This window comes from Populus alba, chromosome 19 (genome assembly GCF_005239225.2).
Source record: "Populus alba chromosome 19, ASM523922v2, whole genome shotgun sequence".
In the NCBI taxonomy this organism is placed as follows: Eukaryota; Viridiplantae; Streptophyta; class Magnoliopsida; order Malpighiales; family Salicaceae; genus Populus; species Populus alba.
In genome coordinates, this window is record NC_133302.1 from 2,739,995 (window position 1) to 2,764,121 (window position 24,127).

A 24,127-nucleotide genomic window follows, 5' to 3' on the forward strand; every position below is an offset into this window, starting at 1 on the left:
TTCATGTGTAAATTACTAGAAATTTCTAGTGAAATTTACTGTCAATGCAAGGCAGGAATAGTAGAGTCAACCTATAAATGGACTAATCAAATAAAATATTCAAATAAAATCAGCCAAGACGGGGACCCAAAACAGTCCCTCCTCCGTTAACAATTCATCCAAAAGAGAGTTATACAATATTTTATTATTTGGTTCAGTAGAGACTCTTTAATTATATATATTAAAACATAGCATTATGTAATTCTAATACTATATTTTGAATAATTTTAGGGAAGAAATTATAATGTAATTGTAATTAAGTTTTTAGAAATCTTACAAACAGATTCTATATCTCTTTCTTATTCTAATATTTTCATCCATCTTTTATATTCATTACAGACATATTTTATTTCTTTATGTGTTTTCTTTTTTTATTAAGAATTCTTGACTTTGTTCTATTCTTTGAATTTCTTCCTAGATATATCATGACAGGAACGTGTATCATTTATTCAATCTAATTCCTATTTTCTTATTACTATCATTTAATTTGTTATATATATATATATATATATATATATATATATATACCAGAAAAATAAATATTTTTTTATAATTTACATGATGTATTGTTTACGATTAAAACCATGATATGTTTAAAGATATTAAAAAATCACAATTTAATTATTTTTATATACGATCCCATCAATAATTGTGTAATCACATCTTTTATCAATTTTATTTCAAACATAGTTTATGCTAGAAAATAAATAATTATTCCCAAAGCGAGCTTCCATGAACTTAAAGCAGGATTTTGTATAATTTGCACAGGATTTTCTCTAATTGAACTTAATTCACTAAAAAAAGTTCATCATCTTTCTTGCAAATTATTAGCAATGCAATAATCATAATTATAAAAGGTAAAAGGTAACAGTACGTAGAGGAAAAAAAGCAAAGAAATTTCTCAAGCGTGTAGTGCTGGTAAATATTGAGCTGGAACATTCGTGGTGGATGCAACAACTGGGTCCCACACGTTAACATTATTGAGGTCCTCATTATTGTTCTGTCTTAGACCGTTCTTCTCTCTGTATTTTTAATTTACAATTTATACAAAACAGCTACACCATATTTTTTAATTTTTAAATATTAAAAACATTATTCCACTACTATTCCACGAAACTTGAAAAATATGTGAACGACATCTATAAACTGTTTTATAACTCAATCCTGGCAAATAACTCCTCTAGTAACCCTGGTTAATTAATTTATTTACTTTGCTCGACAAGCTTGAGTTTTTATTCAAGTAATCAACTAGTAAGGGGTTTTATTTCTTATAGTTATTAATTAAAACAATTATTTATATGATCAACTGGATTAGAGATTTGAGAGATGAATATTACGTTCTAATATGAATATTTATTACATCCAAAATAAACATTTCTTACTTGGCCATGAGCTTTTGTATCAAACTGCAGATTAACACCCTTCCCTTGCTGCTGTCAAATATGTAAAAGTGCTTTTAGCATTATCAATTCCAATCAAACAGCCATAACGAGCTATAACTGCGTGAAAATCATATTTTGCCCAGAATGATAGAGATCAACCCAGCGAAAGCTATCAACAGCAATATCAGCTTTATAGCGCAGTAAGGATATTATTTTATAAATTAACATTTACTTTTAACACATTAAGAATGGTCAATGTAAAATTTGATTAAAGGACTTACTTTCTTAAATTATACCAAAATTAATCCATAGATATTATTTTATTATAATAAAAGGAGCCTAAGAGGGTAAGCAAAGTGACAGTGCAAACAGTATACAACATTTGTTTCAAGTCCTAGCCCAGATTGTCTCAGAATACAAACTATGTTACAGACGCCAATTCTTGGATCCTTGATTTTGCTAAAATTCGATTGATAACTAAAACTGATCTTCTTCGGTTATAGTGTTTTTATTTTTTATTTTTTCTTTATTTTTTCTTTGTAATTAATTTTTTTTTATTTGATTTAGTTCATTAATATTAATTTTTTATATATATTTAGTTATCATATTCTTATGATACGGATCTTAGGTTTGACAAGTTAACCTAGTTGATTTAGATTTTATTTTTTTAATTAGTTTTTTTTTTTAATTTTATTTTTTAATATCAATTTGATTAAAAAATAAATTTTATAATTTTTTTTTTATTTAGTTTTCATTAAATTATTACAATCTCAACAGAGAGATTTATTATACCCCTCGCAAACTATTTACAAGAATAGTGCTTTTTTTTTCCCCTCAAGTACAAACAAACCAAACAACCAAGCAAATTTCATTTTTCTTCCTGCAGATCCTTTGTAAAGTTTACACAATAACTGGATCCACGCGTTAAGATAATTTTGTCCTTCCCTTTTGTTTCCTCCGAAGACATGAAGTTAATTATAATTAATTAATAATTTGAACAATCTCGAGCATGCTTAATTTAATATAATTAATTGTGTTGTGTAGACTTTTTTTTGTTACATTTGTTTTTTTTTCCCCCCGGTTTTAGCATATAGACTTAGTTCATGTGATAAATTAAGATTTTAATATAAGAATTTTTAGGATAATAAATATTTTTTTCTGTCATTTTTATTTAGTTTAAAACTTTTATTTATTTCTATTCAATATTATTAAACTTTTATATTTTTTTCTACTTGAAAAGAATAATTTTTTATTTTATTTTTTTTATTCAATATTATCAGGTTTTCTAGTTTTTATATTTAAAAATTAATATCTTTTCTATTTACTTGTTTCTATTCAGATCCTTTGCAAAGTTTCCACAACAACTGAGTCCACACGTTAACATTATTGAGGTCGAACAGGTATCTTACTGCTATCAAACTCTTCCAAGCTATTGTTGACCACTGTACCAAAAACACAAAAAAGAAAAAATCAAAAAGAGATTTTGCTTCATCTCCATTATTATTTTTTCCTGAACCGTTCTTCTCTCTGTGATATTACTGTAACAACTTATTAAAGCAGTGTAAAGCGTTAAAAACACAGGTATCATGAAGTGATATAAAGTTTCGTTTGTTATAAAAGTATGTCAATAATAAATGATATATGTCATAATTTAATTTTTTACCCAAATTTTTATCCAAATTTTTTTTTTCATTAAATTTATTCATAATTATCAAGCTTGAGTCGGTGTCGACTCAGTCAAGAAGCTGAGTCTCAAGTTATAAGGATTGACTTAGGTCAATTAGGAAAAATTAAAAAAATATATTTAGATTTTAATATTTAATATAAAAAAATTAAGAAACAATTCATGTAGATATAAGTTATACATGTTATAAATAATAAAGTTTAAAAGATTATTTCAAAAGATTTTTTTATTTCACATTGAAAAGATAATATCTTATTTTTTTAAATTGAAGTATTTAAATTAAAAAGCTTTTTTATTCTATATTAAAAAACCATAATTTTTTTTCTAGTAAACATAGAGTATATATACTAAAAGGTTTCAAATCCCACATTAAAAAAAATTAAACATTCTTCTAATATTTATATACTGAACTTTGAAATGAGTTAGTAATCAACTAAAAAATATATAAAAAAAAAATAAAGGGCTCTAACTAGAAGAAAAAAACACATTTAAAAAAAAAAAAATAGAAATCTCTAACTAGAAGAAAAAACACATTTGAAAAAAAAAATGGATTTCTATCAAGTTTTGTTAGGTCATCCGAGTTCCAGACTACTCGGTGGGTTGACCGGTTTTCTCTGGGTCAACTGCAGGCCCGAGTTTTTCAATAAAACAGACCCAGTGTTGTTATCTAATTTTGGATCTATCTTTTTTATAATTTTTCTAAAAAATCCAAAACTAACAAAAAATAATGAAAACCCAACAAAATATATTCTTGATATATATTTGTATTGTTTTTAGTATTTTTAGTGTTATATTAAAAGAATTTAAATTTTTAAAGGTTTTTTGAACCTGTTCGATATTATTTTTAAAATCATTAATATTTTTTATGAAGTCAATATTGATATTGCTTTTTTTTTCTAAAAAAATTCAAAATACAAAAAAAAATTCAAAATTTATAAAAAGAAAAAAAAAAAGTTGAGGAAGAACCTAACAATATTTTACTTATAAATAAAGGTTCTCACAACGCATAAAAAAAGAGTAATGAGGCAGTTTTAGATAGAAAATTGAGGAAACCCAAAGAAACTCTAAAAAAACCCAATCTTTTATCTTCTCTAAGCCAGCCGCCGCCCCCCGAGACCGTTTGTCTCTGCGTTTGCACCTGTGTTTGGTGTAAATTTGAATTGTTTTTTTTTTTTGTTAAAATTGAATTCGGTTTGTACTTTTTGGATCGTTTTGATGTGCTGATGTCAAAAATAATTTTTAAAAAATGAAAAAACATCATTGACATGTATTTCAGCACAAAAAACTATTTGAAAAGCAATCGCTACCACACTGCCAAACAAGCTATTCGATATAAAGCTTCGCGCATGCCAAGCGGAAGGGGTAATGAAAAAAGGAAAATGAACAAAGGAGATTAGCGATGATTTCAATTATCTAATAGTTACACAAAACATTCTCTTTTATTGAAAAAAAATAAATTCGGTGGCCAAAACAAAAATAGGTAAAGACAAAGAACCCCTGGCCTCATGGCTTAATTTTTTCCCACTTAAAAATAAATACGTAATTTTATTATAGCAATGTACAATTAATTGTGTCTAGTAATAGATACATGAATTTTTCCTGGTCCTATATTCCAGGCCCTTCAAGCCGTGGTTGTAAATCAAAGCTATTTTATCTTTAAGCCGTGTTTGCTTTTTCATGGAGTAGGCCGTGTAAAGAAGGGAAAGGGAACATGAAAGACGGGGGCTGTTTCCTTTTGCTCTTTTTTCTTTTTATTTCTCTCTCTCTATATATTCTAAGTTTGAAAAACTTTATAACAATAAAACACTTCATACTTAGAATGCATTTTTGCGTTCCTTTAAACAATACTTTTTTTCATGGCATGTTTCTTTTTGGTTTTTTTAAGATTAATTGGTTTCAAATTGCTTTTTAAACAATTTCTTATCATCTTAACTATATTATTATCGGTTGTTTATTTTTGTCCGGTTTAATGATACTTCAAACTACTTTTATAAGTGAGAAGTGATACGCTTTCTTCTTCCAAGTAATCAGTAATCAATTAAATTATTTCTATTCATTTACAGGAGAAGTAATATTTCATTGATAAGTGAACAAATTATTGTAGTTAACTTCCGTCCTTTCTTGTGTTATTAATTATTTGTAAAATAAGTAAAGGTTATTGTATTACTAACTTTTGAATGATAATGTTGTCTCTTTTATTTTTTTAATTAACATGCGTGTTCGAGTTAACTTATGTATTTTTTAACTAATCTCTTGAACATAAGTTTTTTTATCAAGTTACTGCTAAGTTTTTATTGACTTGAACTAAATTATAAGCTTTATAAATAACAGGGACTAAGTAAATGTAGCCAAAGATGCGTCCGCTTAGCTTGAAAAGGAAGAACATGCTGCAGGCAATGAGCATGAGATTAAATAATTAACCTGTGGCAAGCATGAAAGACTCTTGGGCTAAGCAGTTATCACTAAACCTTTTTTTTTTTTTTTTCCACATAACCGCATTCCTATAGTATAGAATAAGTGTAAAAATTATAAAATTTAAACTCGTCTCACTTCATCAATAAAACTATAATATTATATAAAAAAAACTTGATATCTCCACTGATCGTGGAGCTCAACTTATCAAACTAATTCCTATTTTCTAGTTACTATCATCTAATTTATTATTACTATGTATATCAGAAATTATTTTTTTTATATAATTTACATTACATGTTTTTTTTAATAAATTCAAAAGATGTACCGTCCAAAACTATGATATGTTTAAAGGTAATTGAAAAACCTCAATTTATTTATTTTTATAGTAGAAAATAAGTCATTATTCAATATTGATGATGAAGAATAAATATTGATTATTAATAATAAATTTTGTATAATTTGCCCAGGATTTTTTTATTCTCGCTAATTAATCCCAGAACGAGGTTCCAAGAAAAGCCTCAACAAACCTTATTTTTTGTTATTTTGAATTCACTAAAAAAATATTCATCATTTTTGTTGCAGATTATTAGCAATGCAATAATTATAATTATAAAAGGTAAAAGGGAACACGTACAGGAAAAAAAGAAAGGAAATTTCTAAAGCGTTAAAAAAAGCAAGGAAAGAGAGAGAGGACCCCCTTGTCCTCTCTTTCTTTCTCACTCATACTGATTGAAAATCAAAATGGGGTGTTTGCTTTTTTCATCGAGTAAGCCATGTAAAGAAAGGAAAGGGAACGGGCACAAGAAAAAAAAATATTTCTAAATTGATACAACTAAAAAATAATCCTTAAATTAACACAATTATATAATACACACAAATACTTTGCAAATTTCATTTTTCTTCCTGCAGATCCTCTGCATAGTTTCCACAACAACTGGGTCCACGTGTTACTGATACCAAACTCTTCCAAGCTATTGTTGACCAATGTACCGAAAACACAAAAAAGAAAAAATCAAACACAGATTTTGCTTCAACTCCATTATTGTTTTTTTCTTGAACCGTTCCTCTCTGTGCTATTACTGTAACAATTTATTAAAGCAGTGTAAAGCGTTGAAAACATGGGTATCATATTGTGTTTGTAATAAGAGTATGTCAATAATTAGTGATATATGTCATAACTTTTAATATAGATTATACATGTGGCCTATAATGAAGTTTAAAAAATTATTTTAAAATATTTTTTTATCTCATATTAAAAAGATATTATCTTATTCTTTTAAATTGAAGTATTTAAACCAAAAGGATTTATTTTATTTTACATTGAAAAAAATAAAATATTATTCTAGTATTTATATATTGTACTTTGAAATGAGTTAGTAAACAACCGAAAAATATAAAAAAAGGGGTCTCTATCTAAAAAAAAAAACATATTTGAAAAAACAAAACGGGTCTCTACCGGGTTTTGTCGGGTCACCCTGATTCCAGATTGACCTAATGGGTCAACCAGTTTTCTCCGGATCAATTACAGACCCGAGTTTTCAATAAAATAAACTCGGTCGAAGCCCTGGGTCATTTAGGTTCTGGGTTAACCTGTCGGATCGGGCTGGGTATGATAACTATAAATTTAGTTAATTTTAATTATTTTATTATTTTGGTAATTTTTTTTTTTGGGATGTTAGAAATAATTAGAAAAAAATACACAGCTATATATATAGCTAAGATTGAAATTGGACCACTAATTAAGTATTACGTGTAAAAATTGAGTTCGAAAATTTTTAGATAATAATTAAGGGTTGAATTAAAAAAAAAACTTAAATTAGTTTAATTTGGTTGCAATTAGAAAATAGAAGTTCAAGGAGATAGACTTAGAAATTAATAACCGATTTTAAAAATTAATTTGAGGTTTAATTGAAAAAAAAAATTGAAGTTGGGAATCCATTTGGCTTAAAAATGAAGATTGAAAGAATCAATGACTGAAATGAAAGAAACCAAGAAATTAAAGGTGATATTGTAATTTAGTCATCAGCAAATTAAAAGAAATTACGGAAAAGAGTTGAAAATTGATCTACATAAAAGAATTGAAAAGTCTAGGAACCGAAGCACAAAAGGTTCTAAAATGGTGTGTTTAGCATAGTTCCAAACGGTGTGTTAACATTATTCCAAATGAAGAAAACCTAAAGCAAAACGATGCCTTTTCACATTGATTGAAATTGTGCATTTTGCCTGGAAAAGAAAAGAACAATTTTTGATATCCAATGAAAAACGAAAATGATGTCTTTTTGTCCCTAAAATCTGCAGAAATCCGGGTTTCGGTTAAACGTACATGGAAAGCTGACTCTTTTCTCCTCATTTCATCCCAATCCCGACTACAAATTGATCCTCCTAGCAAACAAAAAACACCTTCCCATAATCTTGAGTATATTGTCCACGATCTTGAAATAAGAAAACATTTTTCTACCCTGATTCTCTCCCTATAGATCGAGCAAAAAGGGTTGGTGGCCAGCATTTAAGTCAGTTTTCAGTCGAGAATTTCGAGTAGTAAATTCGAGTCAATGCTTAACATATCCTATGATCAGATTAATCAAATAACATATACATTATAAAAAACAAATATGGAATTGAAACTTTGAAGTAAAATAGTAAAAGTAAGAAAAATATCAAATAGGCTTTTACTCTAAAAGTTGGTTTATACTTAGCAAACACTTAGAAGTCACTCAATCAAGATAGAAAACATAGTCAAATCATCTTGAGAAAATATATTTATTTTCTAGTTATTTTTTGATTATTTACTAGTTATTTCTGATTTATTTTATTAGATTTATTTAGCAATTATATAAATAGTTGACGTTTTATTCTTGATTTTTTTAAAAAAAATAATTGGATGTTTTTAATAATTTAAAAATTTTAAAAACTCTAATTCTTTAGCTTTCTTGCAAATACTTTTGCAAGTCAATCAGTGAATGACAGCTTTTCTAATAATGTACAAGAGAGAGCACAAGGAAGTTTCCTCCCTAAATTGCTAGGAAATTTCGAGCAGTAATTGTATGCTTTCTTGCAAATTATTAGAAATGTAATTTCATGGTGGTTGCTATTATATCTTTAATACTTATTGGTAATTTCATGGTAGGTGCAGATTGAGAAAGTATGTTTTCTTGCAAATTATTAGAAATGCAATAACTGTCAAAGAGCGAGCATTATATAATTGCTAAAGAATAAATTTCGAGTTGTAATTTCATGGTCGTTGCTATTAAAGCAGTTTAAACGTTGAAAACAAGCGTATCATGAAGTGACATGAAGTTTCACGCATGCCAAGCGGAAGGCGTAATAAAAAAAGAAAATGAACTAGTGATGATTTCAATTATCTAATACTTACACAAAACCTTCTCTTTTAATATTGCTTAAACCCTCTGCTCTTTAATTCTCATTTTAAATTATTTGATGCCAACAACAAATATTCATCTTCAATTTAGAAAAAAATATATATTAATAGATTTAGTGCAAGTACTAGCTGTATCACTATGAATCATAGTTATTAAATTTAGACCGGTCTGGTAAATTGACTCGGAACTCAATAACTATTCAGTAGAAGTAATATTTCATTAATAAATAAAGAAATATCAAACAGACTCTTAGGATAAAGTTCATTTATGCTTAGCGAAAACTTAACAAGTTAATCAATCGAGATACAAAATATACTCAGATTAGATCTAGGAAATATATTTATTTTCTTGTTATTTTTGGATTATTTGCTTGATTTTACTAGTTATTCTCAATTTATTTTAATATATTTATTTAGCTATTATATAAATAGTTGATGTTTTTATTTTAAAAAAAAAATGATTTTTTTTAAAAATTTAAAATCATAAATTGCACTCGTCAATGCAAGTTATTGATTTTACTAGTTATTTTCGATTTATCTTAATAGATTTAGCTATTATATAAATAGTTGATGCTTTATTTTTTAAGATAATTTTAAAAATAATTGATTTTTTTTCTTTTTATCTTGTTTTCCATAATATTTATATAGTGGCGAAATTGGAGGTAGCTTGTGGAGAAGGTGCATTAGTGCTTGCTTTTTCATTGAGTAAGCCATGTAAAGAAGGGAAAGGGAACAAGAAAGATGGGGTGGGGGTTGTTTCCTTTTGCTCTTTTTATTTTTATTTCTCTCTATATATTGAAAGTTTGAAAAACTTTATGACAATAATACACGAAAAGTACTTTTTGATAGCTCTTCAAAACTTTATGACAAGAAAGGGAATGTCTTTTTGCTTGCAACAACTTGGTAATTAACATCTACTTTTAACACATTGAGGATGGTCAATCTAAAATTTGATGAAAGGACTTGCTTTCTTAAATTATAAGAAAATTAATCCATGAATATTATTATTTTTATAATTAAAGGAGAAAAAATAGCTACATTTGTTTCAAATCCTAGCCCAGATTGGCTCCGAATACAAACCATGTTACAGAGGCCAATTCTTGGATCCTTGATATAACCAGGTTTGAGCCCTTGTATTTTTTACGACAAGCAAAGATATTTGTCCATGCCATCTCTTGCATACAAGTCCTTACAAGTGGATCCCAAGTCTATCTCAGCTGTTGATCCTAAGTTATACTCGAAAAGATTCTGAGATTTCATACATAGAATCTTCATAAAGGACAAGTAATGGATGGAAGGAAATAATGGAAATTTATACATAATTTTTACACTCGGAGATTAAACTCCCGGCGACATCTCAAAAGAAAGATTTATGAGCGATGGATATTGTGAAGCAAGGCACGTTGATTGCTCAAGGTGTTCAATGTTTATGGCTAATTTTTTTAGAGTAGCCATTATGTGATGTGTTAACATGGAGAAGGTCTCAATGGATTTGTTGAGCAATCTAAAGAGTGAAGGCAGGCAACTAGAGCAATGTGTTTTCTTTAGTTTTTAGCAAGCCAAGAGCATAGAGAGTAGAGAAATGGTTGTAGAACTAAGGAGGGATTGGAAAATAACAAAGTGTACAATCAAAAGTAAATACTTCTACAGACAATGTGGGATTGGGATTGAACAAAATTCTTTTTGATGGCATGCTATTTGAAATTTTGAAAAAAATGGCTTGCCCTAGTGAGCGAGACAAAAAAAAAACAAAATATTCAAGGACCACCTTGGCCTTTCTCTTTCTCACTCTAATACTGATTGAAAATCAAATGGGGTGTTTGCTTTTTTCTTTTGCTCTTGTTTCCAATCAATAATCTCTTCCTAAAAACCAATTTAATTTCTAACTAACAACATCAAGGATTTTCATCTGTTGAAGTGAGGAAAAAAATGAAACAATATTCATCAAAATTTATAACTTGAAAATATAAATTACATCATGGATAATAATTAACAACTTCCAAGCTTGGAAAATGATGAAACAATATGGTTGTCCAATATAAAAACGGATGGAAAAGATTTCAAAGAGTATTCAATAAAACTTCCAAGCTTGGAAAATGATCTTCAAGCCAACTATTTAAATACATATCAATACATCAGATAGAAATACAGTATTAATTTTGAGTAACTTCAAGCATCTTTATGTAAAATAATCTTGTGCTATCTCATCCATCCAGCTCCTTCATACCTATAAAACCATCAAATTCAGTACAACTTTCAAGTTTGGAAATAAAGTTAACCGTGCATGATTATATATGCATTTTATTATTACAAACAAATCCCCTTCACTTTTAATTAAGAAACTTACTTTATAATAAAAAAGGTTAATATCATTTTGTTTTCATTTTTGTTTTAAAATATTGAATTTGAATAAAATATAAAAACATTATTCAATTTTTTTTACTTAAATGTAACAAAACAAAAATCAGTTTTCAATATTCCCTAAATAAACTAAAGTGATTTTAATAAAATATGTTAGTGATTGTTGGCTTTTTTTTTTCAAAAAATAATTATTAAAGATATAATTTATTTTTTTGAGTGATATTCGATAGATCTAATTATTAAAGATAATATTTATTTTTTATATTAAATAAGAAAAATATTATCATAAAACCAAGAAAAAAAATAAAACCAAGGAGACTCTAAATATTCAATAAAAAATATTGTTAAAGATAATAGTTAATTTTTTAAGATTAAATAAGAAAAATAAAATAATTAAAGATAATATTTAATCTCTTAAATTAAATAGAATAAAATAGAAATAACTAAAGGAAATATGTATTCTTACCAAAAAGCCTTAAATATTTAATTTTTTTTATTAAAAATGATATTTAATTTTTTGGATTAAATAATAATAATGAAATAATTAAAGATAATATTTAATCTCATATATTAAATAGAATAGAATAAAAATAACTAAATGAAATATTTGTTCTTACCATCAAGAATTAAACTGAGGCTATATTCTTGCAGCTTCGCAAATAAATAGTCACTCCATTGCTTAAGTGTAGACGCTGTGATTGATCCACAATGAGGATGAGGAAGCAAATGATATGGCGGTGGTGAAGGCATCATTGTATTTCTTCCCACTTCTAACTCTTCAAATGAATCTGACTTCTCTGCGATCACATGGACCCCACATTCTTTAATGTGTACGGGGTAGAATGGAAGACCGTTGCGCACTGCACACTCTGTTAGCTTTGTATAAATGTATAGTTCCAATTCGTCATCTCCACAGTAATCTTCCATTGCCATTTCACTTCTACTTATGTATCTTATCCATCCCTCAGTTCCTGGTGATCCATAACCTTTAAACAATTGAATACCGTTGCTTTTATTTCTTATAATAATAATAATGTTGAAGTAATAATAATCTTCCTTCTCAAGTTGACGGACAAACCAAAGAACTAAGCCATGGAAGACTGGAGGTATATGGAATGACAATGAGCATCCTTCTCCATTGTAGCTCATCCATTTTGGCATCTCACCATGAATGTGTTTAATACAATACACGTGACGACCGTTGCACATTGCCTGTATAAATATATATTATCATAAAATCAAGAAATAAAAAATAAAACCAATCAGACTTTAAATATTTAATAAAAAATATTATTAAATATAATATTTAATTTTTTAGATTAAATAAGAAAAATAAAAAATATTTTTAAAGATGGTATTTATTTTTTTAAATATAATATTAATAATAATGATTATTACCCGTATATATTTCAAGGAATGCTAAGATTTTAGATATTAATCAATGTATGTGCCAATTGTGTATGTTTATTTTTGTGTGAACGAGAGATTGAAAGAAATAATACCTCAACAACGCTTTTCTGTAATTTCTTTGGTGAATGACTACGGTCATTAACATCAATAATCCACCAACTATTACTTAGACCTTCGATGCCCTGAATCTCTTTTAATGAATGACTTCCAACTAGATTTACATGTAGTTCTCCTTTTGACTCGATTGGTATTCTAACTCTTTCCAATGATTTGCAATCAAATGCAACCAATGTACCTAAACTTGAGGGAAGATTTGGAATTGATACAAGATTGTCGCATTGACCAACTCTCAAGAACCCTAGCTTGGGAAGGAAGCCGATCCCAGAAGGCAGGCTAGAGAATTTGTTTCTTGATAGATCTAGTTTTTCTAGAGAGGAAAAACTCCTAAAATCAACACAGTATGTTGCTCGATCAGACAAACCACTATTAGAAAGTTGAAGACGTTTCACTGATATCCATTCAATGAAAGAAGTTGGTAGCCAACGTTTCAAATTCGAAACACTTGCTGAAATCAAAGAAGAACTTGATGGAGCTGAACTGTATCCACCTAATGATAACATTCTGACATGCTTTAATTGTTCAATTGAAGAGAGAAATTGCTCATTTTCAATCCCATCGGCTAGCAGCTCAGTTAAGGATTCTATATCACCCATGTGTTCTGGTAATTTCTCAAGTTGTGAACACCCAGAAATATTCAGAGTTTCAAGAGACTTTAGATTGCCAATGCTTTCAGGGAGATTCTTTAGCCTCCAACATCCCTCCAGATTCAAGAAAACGATGCTCGTTAAATTTCCAATTGATTGATGCACCTCAACTAAACTCGAGCAACCTTTCAGAATTAGTTTCTCTAGACTTGAACTGTGCAAATCTGGTGTTTTAAGAAGGTTCTGAGAATGACTGAGATTAAGAATTTTTAGCCTGTTGAGAATCTATTATAATAGAGCGCAAAATAATTAAAATTAATAATAAGAAGTCGTAAAATGTAAATATAAATTACATACAGGAGAAATTTTGGGAATTGCAGCATGTTTCTCACCTTTTTTCCCTTCCATAGTTCTTTGAGGTTACTGTACTGCATATCAAGAACAACAAGATTGTCCAAGGTAAAATCTGATGGAAAATATTTCAAAGGACATTCATGCCAACAAATCCACATCAACTCTTTAGAAAGCAGTTTGAAGGATCCGGTGAGATGTACTCCATTGATTTGGAGTAAATTTAAGCATTTCATTCCTGCAAATAATCCTGCGCTAAGAAATTTAGCTTCTGATTCTCTGACATCCAGTGCAAGACCCTCTACAACATCCGTACCCTAAAAAAAAAAACAATACAAGTTCAATACAATTATTTGTAATAAGTTTAACTAGAAAATACGCATGGCTATGCTTTCGTGTATGCATCGAGCTCTTACCTTCTGGTGGTCAAGTACATTCCATGCATCGTCTTTATTCCAAATTCTGGTCCTTTTTCCAAGAAGCAAGGGAGACGCTTTACAGACGACCTCCCTTCCCATGTCTCGTAATAGATCATGCATGGTTACCATCTCTTCAAAAAACGGCCTTTTATCTTTAATTTTACACATGAAATTGAATCAGAGACCTTTCATGGAGAGTTTCCAAAACAACTTCTGGATTGTAACGGCAACGGGCTCCTAGCACTTTTGCGACGTATTCTTTCTCTATACCAATAAAGAAGCATGCAATATCAAGGAATGCACTTTGTAGTTCACCATCAAGTGCGTGATAACTTATTAGAAGCTTTCCTTGAATATCTTGGTTTGGAATTCTGCTCAAGTTGTCAATTTCACGTTCCCGTCTATCTTTGTTTTTCCCGTACAGACAAGCTCCTATAACCTCAAGAGCTAAAGGAAGTCCTCCACAGTAATCAACTGCATCCTTCGAAAGCTCAATATAATCTTCTGCTGGCTTGGTGTCCTTAAAGGCATGCCAGCTGAAAAGCCGAAGGGACTGATCTCGTGTCAATTCTTTGATCCGATATGTTTCATCTGCTTCAGGAAGAACATTTGAATCTCTTGTTGTAATAATTACTCTACTTCCGGGACCAAACCAACTTCGCTCTCCCATCAAAGCATTTAGCTGGTCCTGACGAGCCACATCATCAGCAACAACAAGAACTCTTTTGCGACGAAGCCGCTCTTTGATCAGAACCTTTCCTCTATCGACACAATTGATGTTAGCAACATCTTGTTTTAAAATATCATGAAGAAGTTGCTTTTGTAAAAGAGCCAGACCATTGAATTGTTTTGATGTTTCATTGATATTCGAAAGAAAGCAGCTTCCCTCGAATCCATTGCAGAGTTGATTAAATACAACTTCTGCTATAGTCGTCTTTCCTATTCCTGGCATCCCATGTATGCCCACAATGCGTACATCATCTGTTGCAGTGTTTAGAAAGTAAAAAATTTTGCGAGCAAGCCGATCCATACCTACTAGGTGCTCAGGAACATATAAGTACTTGGGATCTAATTTATTCAACACATCCTCGATAATCCCTTTGATAAATTTTGCTTCATGCCTGCTCACAGAAAAAAAGCAAGTCATCGATAGCAAGTCAATTAAGTATGCTAAAAAGAAATATTTTGTTACTTCACATTGAAAAATGTAATGTAAAATTACTCCATAAGCGTCTGCAAGTGAAATTTAGAAAGAAAAGGCATACCCATTTGGCATATCATTGAGATTCCATCCAGATAGATTTCCAGCCTCCTCAAGAGCTTTTCTCCACTCCTTCACCAACTTCTCTTCAAAACGCTCTTCATGCTTATCAAATGCCTCTACAAAACTGCCAGTCTGTTTTCTCACATCTGAAGGATCAATGTCATAGAATATAGGAAGAACAATCTGACCGGTTTTCTTCCTTTTGCACTTCAGAATCTCTACAAGTTCATTGAGACACCATCTAGAAGAAGCATAACCTTTTGAGAAGACAACTATGGATATCTTTGATTCTTGAATTGCCCTGAGGAGATGATGGGAGATTTCTTCTCCTCTCGGAAGTTCATCATCATCTCGAAAAGTGTGGATTCCTGCTTGGACCAAGGCAGCATATAGATGATCTGTAAATGTCTTGCGAGTGTCTTCTCCTCTAAAACTCAAGAAGACATCATAGGCCCCTTCTGGTCTAGATCGAGAAGACTCTAGCTCTGTCATGGCAGTTGCAGAAATCAAGGCACAGTCAATTACCAATGGAGCAATATAACAAAGAGTTAGCTATGAAATTCCAAAGCTATGATATTAAAATGAGGTTAATTGTATTCTCTATATAGGCTTACTGAGGTCAGCTTTTCTTCTCTTTCGCGAGGATGAATCGATTTCTTCATCTTTGGATTGCTTGCGTTTTTCTTTCAGCATTTGTAAATTAAATAGAATGATATAGGATGAACTGGTGAATGATTATCTATCTGAACGTAAGGCTTTCAAGTTATCGTTATGAGCAAGAAGCAAAGAAGCAAAGAAGAGTAAGTTAAATATAACAAAGAGTTAGCTATGAAATGGTAGCAATGGAACAGAGAAGTCAGCTGCAGAGTAAAGCAATGATATGGAATACTGAAATTTCCAGTCAATGCAGTCAACACTAATCAAATAATATATTCAAATAAAATCAGCCTTGTCAGGACCCCAAACAGTCCCTACTTAACAATTCATCCAAAAGTGTTATCCGATATTTTTATTATTTGATTCAGGAAAGACTCTTTAATTATATATTGAAACCGAGTATTATGTAATTCTAATACTATATTTTTAATAATTTTAGGACAGAAATTATAATATAATTGTAATTAAGTTTGATGAAAATTTACAAAGAGATTCTATATCTCTTTCTTATTCTTTAATATTTTCATGCATCTTTTATATTTATTACAAACATATTTTATTTCTTTCTGTGTTCTCTTTTTTTTTTCTTTTCTTTTTTATTAAGAATGTGTTCTCTTTTCTTTTTCTTTTTTTATTAAGAATATTTGACTTTATTCTATTCTCCGAACTTCTTCCTAGATATATCATGATAGAAACTGCTACCATTTATTCAAACTAATTTCTATTTTCTCGTTACTATCATTGAATTGTTATTACTATATATATATCAGAAAAATAAATATTTTTTTCTTATAATTTACATGGTGTATCTGTTAAAATAATTCAATTAACATAAAAATAAATACGAATATGAAAAGAAATGAGGCTAGAATTCTCCTTAATTGATTTGCATTATTGTTTTTGCTTAATCTAAATACAAAGAGCTTATATATATGTGTTAAACTGAAAATAATACTCTAGTCTTAATAAATAAAATAAAATAAATATATTATTTAACAGTATTGTCCACCGATTAAAACCATGATATGTTTAAAGGTAATTGAAAAAATCTCAATTTAATCATTTTTATATACCATCCCATCATTAATTGTATGTAATGTCTTTTATCAATTTTATTTCAAATATAGTTTAATTGTATGTCATGTCTTTTATTATTTATCAATAAAATATGATAAATGAGATTTTGATATAAGAATTTTTGGGATAGAAAATATTTTTATCAAATATTTTTATTTAGTTTAGAAATTTTATTTATTTCTATTCGGAATTATTAAACTTCTATAATTTTTCTACTTGAAAAGAATAATTTTTGTATTTTATTTTTTTATTCAATATTATCAGGAATTTCTAGTTTTTTATTTAAAAAATGCTAATTTTAAATTTACTTGTTGTTATTTTAAAAATAATATTTTTTTCTATTCAGTGAAAGAATTCTCTCTTGCAAATTATTAGCAATGCAATCATTTTTCTTCTTCGAGATCCTTTGCAAAGTTTCCACAATAACTGGGTCCACGCGATAACATTACTGAAGTCGAAGTAACAAAGATTTTGATTCAGAGATTGGTTTTGAAAAGGAAAGAAACTGTTTCTTTCTAAAAACTTTGAGACTTCTTCCTGTTAATCAATCCAAGGCAACCATGTAAGACTCTTGGGCTAAAGCAGTGCGAAGACTAACTTTTATTTGTTTCTTTTTGCCAAAACCATTACGTCTAAGATAGAAAGTAGCATAAAGCTCTCAGAGTACTTCCCACTTTCACACCACTTTCCACTCGAAAAGGACTAAAACATTCTAAACATGGTTTTTTTTTCCAGCTGAGGAATTTTATCAAACACCTAATACGCGTCATTAAAAAATTAACAACAGGATAAATGGAGTTCTATGTATAGTCGAAATTACCTCTCTCTCATTCTCACTCTCATACTGAATGAAAATCTAATGGGCTGTTTCCTTTTGCTCTTTTTTCTTTTTATTTCTCTCTCTCTCTATATATTGTAAGTTTGAAAAACTTTATAACAATAAAACACTCCATACTTGGAATGCATTTTTGCGTTCCTTTGAACAATAAAATGAATACCCTCAAACTCTCCTTTTGTTTTTATTATTTCATCCTTTTAGTCTAAATTAATATCCAATTATTTTTTCATGAATTGGTTTTCATCGGGTGTTTCTTTTTGTTTTTTTTTTTAAGATTAATTGGTTTCAAATTGCTTTTTAAACAATTTTGTATTATTTTAATTATATTATTATCAGTTGTTTAATTTTTGGTTTTTTTTAAGTCATTTTTTTATGATTTTTTTTAAATCCCAATTATATTATTATCAGTTATTCATTTGTATCAGGTTTAATGATACTTCAAACTACTTTTAAATTATAGTGTTATTCTCGTGCTAAGGTGGTCCAGCGAGGGAAACCAAACTGCTTGGCGGGCTGGAAAGAAAAAAAAGCTATTTATGGGACCATCATTTTATTTACCAGAGGACTGGTCTGGAAAGGGGTTATGTTTATGGTTGTGGGGGGAGATAATTTTTTCCTTCCCTTTTGTTTTCTTCTAAACCTCAAGTTAATTATAATTAATTAATAATTTGAACAATGTTGAGCATGCTTAATTTAATATTATTTTATTTCAAAAAAATGCCTTTAATAGTAAACTATTTAGCTTTGATCTAAAAATTACTTAAGCTATTAAATAAATAAAAAGATGAATGGACGAAAAAAATTAAATTAGAAATGAATATAATAACATAAGGATTAAATACTATTTTTTAAGATTTCAAGGAGTAATTAATTTTTTTTTATGAAATTGAGAATGCATATATATAAAGGAACAAGAACAAAGAAGCAGAAGCTTGACCTACTTAGGTTGTACCTAAAGCCAAAGAATCAGAAGCCAAAGCCGAAAATGAAGCTAAAGAACAAGAAAATATATAAAAGGATAATTTCTCTACTTAATTGTTTTTATTTATTTATTTATATATATAAACTGTAGTAATAGTATTTGGAAATATACTCTGATATTTTGATGATTTAATAAAGAGATTCCTATATATAAGAGATTATCTACAATGCTTAGGGTTTTCTTAAGCCTTTTTTAGAGAAAGAATATTTTAATTTTTTTTATTCAGTATTATTAAATCTTTATAAATTTTTTTCTACTTAAAAAGGAATAATTTTTCTATTTTATTTTTTTTATTAAATATTATCAAGCTCTTCTGTTTTTTCTATCTTTTAAAAAATAATTTTTATATTTGGTTGTTTCTATATATAAACTGTAGTCATAGTATTTGAAAACAGACTTTGATATTTTGATGATTTAATAAACAGACTTTGATTATATACTATGCTTAGGGTTTTCTCAAGCCCTTTTCAGAGAAAGAATATGCTTGCTTGCAAATTATTAGCAATGCAATAATTATAATTATAAAAGATAAAAATGTAACACATGCAGGGAATTTTGAGGTAATTTTAAGGTAGTTGCTGACGGAGTATAATTATATATATATAAAAAAAATATTAATTTGGAGTGCTAATTGTGTGTTTCTTCTTGTGCAAGAAAAATTGAAAGAAAAAGTACCTCGACAACGTACATTTTTTAATTGCAGGGACCCTCCATTCTTTAAGGTGTACGAGATCAAATGAATCCCAACCGTTGCTTTTATTCTCCACTGCTCAACCAATTTGGCATCTCACCAGGAAGGAACCGAATACGATGCACTGAATATATGCATAGTCCCAATTCCCAAGTGGACCACAGTCGCTGCTATTCGTTTATATTCAAACAATATTCTTCCGTTGCTTTTATTCTTTATAATAATGTGATAGGAATAGCAGTTTGACAATGAGCATCCTTCTCCACGGTAACTCATCCAATTTGACAATGAGTATAACATATTCTTTATAATAACGTTACTATCATTTAATTTGTTATTACTATATATATATATATAAAATATTTTTTTATAATTTATATGATAGACCGTTCACCGATTAAAACTGTGATATGTTTAAAAATAATTAAAAAATCTCAATTTAATTATTTTTATATACAAATCCCATTCAATAGTTTATGTTAGAAAATAAATCATTATTTAATATTGATAACTTATAATAAATATTTTATCGATGATTACTAATAAATTTTATATAATTCACAGAGAATTTTCTTATTCTCGCTAATTAATCCCAAAGCGAGGTTCCAAGAACTTAAAGCAGGATTTTGTATAATTTGTACAGGATTTTCTATAATTGAACTTAATTCACTAAAAGATGTTCATCATCTTTATTGCAAATTATTAGCAATGCAATAATCATATTTATAAAAGGTAACAATTATTTATATGATCAACTGGATTAGGGATTTGAGAGATGAATATTATATTCTAATATGAATATTTATTACATCCAAAATAAACATTTCTTACTTGCCCATGAGCTTCTGTATCAAACTGCTAAGCTTTTATTGACTTGAACTAAATTATAAGCTTTATAAATAACAGGGACTAAGTAAGTATAGCCAAAGAGAACTAAAGCATATTTCTTTTTTATCTTCTTTTTTTCATATTTCTGCAAGGGAAAAAAAAACAAGGAAATTTCTCAAGGGCGTATTAGTAAATATTGAGAAGCAATCAAATTCTTTAGCCACATGTTATCGATATTGAGCTGGAATTTGGAGTGGTAATTTTGAGGTAGTTTATGTTAGAAAATAAGTCATTATTCAATATTGATGACCTATAATAAATATATATCATGATTAATAATAAATTATTAGCAATGCAATAATTGTCAAAGAATAAATTATTGAGCTGGAATTTAGAATGGTAACTTTTGTGGTGGTTGCTGATATTAGAGTACGAGTGTTCTTTGGAGTACGGTTGAATTGATATTCTGAAATAATATCCACATTCACACGATACCAAGGGACGAAGAGATATCAAGCTTCTCTTGTCATGTTTGTCGATATTTGGGATTTTTTTTCCCGCTTCTATTTTCCACTTTTATCTTTATTTTCCGCATCTGAAATGTTTTTTTCTCGAGGCAGCTGCGTGCCAAGAAAATGAGAAGATACAAAAGGAAAAGAAAAGAAATTATCGAAGTTTGGGACTTTAGTGCTCGCCTACGAAAGTTGAAAATCATATTCCAGGTTTATCACCAGGAAATTTCCTGTTTAAATTACTAGAAATTTCTAGTGAAATTTCCTGGCAATGTAAGGCAGGAATAATAAAGTAAACCTATAAATGGACTAATCAAATAATATATTCAAATCAAATAAGCCTCTATGTTAATAATTCATTCAAAAAAGTTGTACAATATTTTTATTATTTGGTTCATGGAAAACTTTTTAATTATATATTAAAACCTAGTATTATGTAAGGATATTTGACTTCATTCTATTCTTCGAACTTCTTCTCTACATATATTATAATAGGAACTGGTACCATTTTTATTACCGTGTTCGCTTTTTCATGGAGTAGGCCGTGTAAAGAAGGGAAAGGGAACATGAAAGATGGGGGCTGTTTCCTTTTGCTCTTTTTTCTTTTTATTTCTCTCTCTCTCTATATTGTAAGTTTGAAAAACTTTATAACAATAAAACACTCCATACTTGGAATGCATTTTTGCGTTCCTTTGAACAATAAAATGAATATTTTTCTGTGGACATGCACCTCAAACTCTCTTTTTGTTTTTATTATTTCATCTTTTTAGTCTAAATTAATATCCAATTACTTTTTCATGAATTGGTTTTCATCGCATGCTTCTTTATGTATTTTTTTTTTTTTTTTAAATAATTGGTTTCAAATTGCTTTTTAAACAATTTTTTTTTATCATTTTAACTATATTATTATTGATTGTTTATTTTTTCCGGTTTAATTTTTTGTTTCTTTTAAGAAATATTTTTATGAACTTTTTTTTAAATCCCAATTATATTATTATCAGTTATTCATTTTTATCGGGTTTAATAATACTTCAAACTAGTGTGATTCTCGTGCTAAGGTGGTCCAGCGAGAGACCAAACTGCTTGGCAGGCTGGAAAGAAAAAAAACTATTTATGGGACCATTATTCCATTTACCAGGAGACTGGTCTGGAAAGAGGTTAGGTTTATGGTTGTGAGGAAGATAATTTTGTCCTTCCTTTTTGTTTCTTTTAAACCTCAAGTTAATTATAATTAATTAATAATTTGAACAATGTTGAGGATGCCTAATTTAATATTATTTTTATTTCAAAAAAAATGTCTTTAATAGTAAAACTATTTATCTTTTAACTAAAAACTTAAGCTATTAAATAAATAAAAAAGATGAATGGATGAAAAAAATTAAATTAGAGATGAATATAATAACATAAGGATTAAATACTATTTTTTAAGATTTCAAGGACTAATTAATTTTTTTTATGAAATTGAGAATGTATATATATAAAGGAACAAGAACAAAGAAACATAAGCTTTACCTACTTAGTTGTTTCTCTCTCTCTCTCTCTCTATATATATATATAAATGTAGTACGTAATAGTATTTGGAAATATAGTATGATATTTTGATGATTTAGTAAAGAGATTCCTATAAGAGATTATCTACAATGCTTAGGGTTTTCTTAAGCTCTTTTCAGAGAAAGAATATTTTAATTTTTCTTATTCAGTATTATTAAATCTTTATATTTTTTTTCTACTTAAAAAGGAATAATTTTTCTATTTTATTTTTTTATTAAATATTATCAAGCTCTTCTGTTTTTTTCTATTTTAAAAAATAATTTTTATATTTAGTTGTTTTTTATATATAAACTGTAGTCATAGTCTTTGGAAAACAGACTTTGATATTTTGATGATTTAATAAAGAGATTCCTATAAGAGATTATATACTATGCTTAGGGTTTTCTCAAGTCCTTTCCAGAGAAAGAATATTCTTTCTTGCAAATTATTAGCAACGCAATAATTATAATTATAAAAAGATAAAAATGTAACACATGCAGGAAAAAAAAAAACCAAGGAAATTTCTCAAGCACGTATTGGTATTGAAGTAATTTCGAGGTAGTTGCTGACAGAGTATATATATATGTATAAAATATTAATTTGGAGTGCTTATTGTGTGTTTCTTCTTGTGCAAGAAAAATTGAAAGAAATAGTACCTCGACAACGTACATTCTTTAATTGCATGGACCCTACATTCTTTAAGGTGTACGAGTTCAAATGAATCCCAACCGTTGCTTTTATTCTCCACTGCTCAACGAATTTGGCATCTCACCAGGAAGGAACCGAATACGATGCACTGAATATATGCATAGTCCCAATTCCCAAGTGGACCACAGTCGCTGCTATTCGTTTATCTTCAAACAATATTCTTCCGTTGCTTTTATTCTTTATAATAATGTGATAGGAATAGCGAGTATGACAATGACAATGACAATGAAAATCATTCTCCACGGTAGCTCATCCAATTTGGCATAGCGAGTATAACATATTCTTTATAATAACGTTACTATCATTTAATTTGTTATTACTATATATATAATAAATATTTTTTTATAATTTATATGATAGACCGTTCATCGATTAAAACCGTGATATGTTTAAAGATAATTAAAAAATCTCAATTTAATTATTTTTATATACAAATCCCGTTCAATAGTTTATGTTAGAAAATAAGTCATTATTTAATATTGATGACCTATAATAAATATTATATCGATGATTACTAATGAATTTTGTATAATTCACATATAATTTTTTTTATTCTCGCTAATTAATCCCAAAGCAAGGTTCCAAGAACTTAAAGCAGGATTTTGTATGATTTTCTATAATTGAACTTAATTCACTAAAAAATGTTCATCATCTTTCTTACAAATTATTAGCAATGCAATAATCATATTTATAAAAGGTAACAATTATTTATATGATCAACGTCTGGATTAGGGATTTGAGAGATGAATATTATGTTCCAATATAAATATTTATTACATCCAAAATAAACATCTTTTATTTGGCCATGAGCTTTTGTATCAAACTGCTAAGCTTTTATTGACTTGAACTAAATTAGAAGCTTTATAAATAACGGGGACTAAGTAAGTGTAGCTAAA

At 28.3% G+C, this 24,127-nt stretch overlaps 1 pseudogene; it reads right to left on the reverse strand.

Moving 5' to 3' along the window:
• Nucleotides 1-11,854: 11,854 nt before the first annotated feature.
• On the reverse strand, nucleotides 11,855-16,299 carry LOC118045285 (disease resistance protein RUN1-like; annotated as a pseudogene).
• Nucleotides 16,300-24,127: the final 7,828 nt, after the last annotated feature.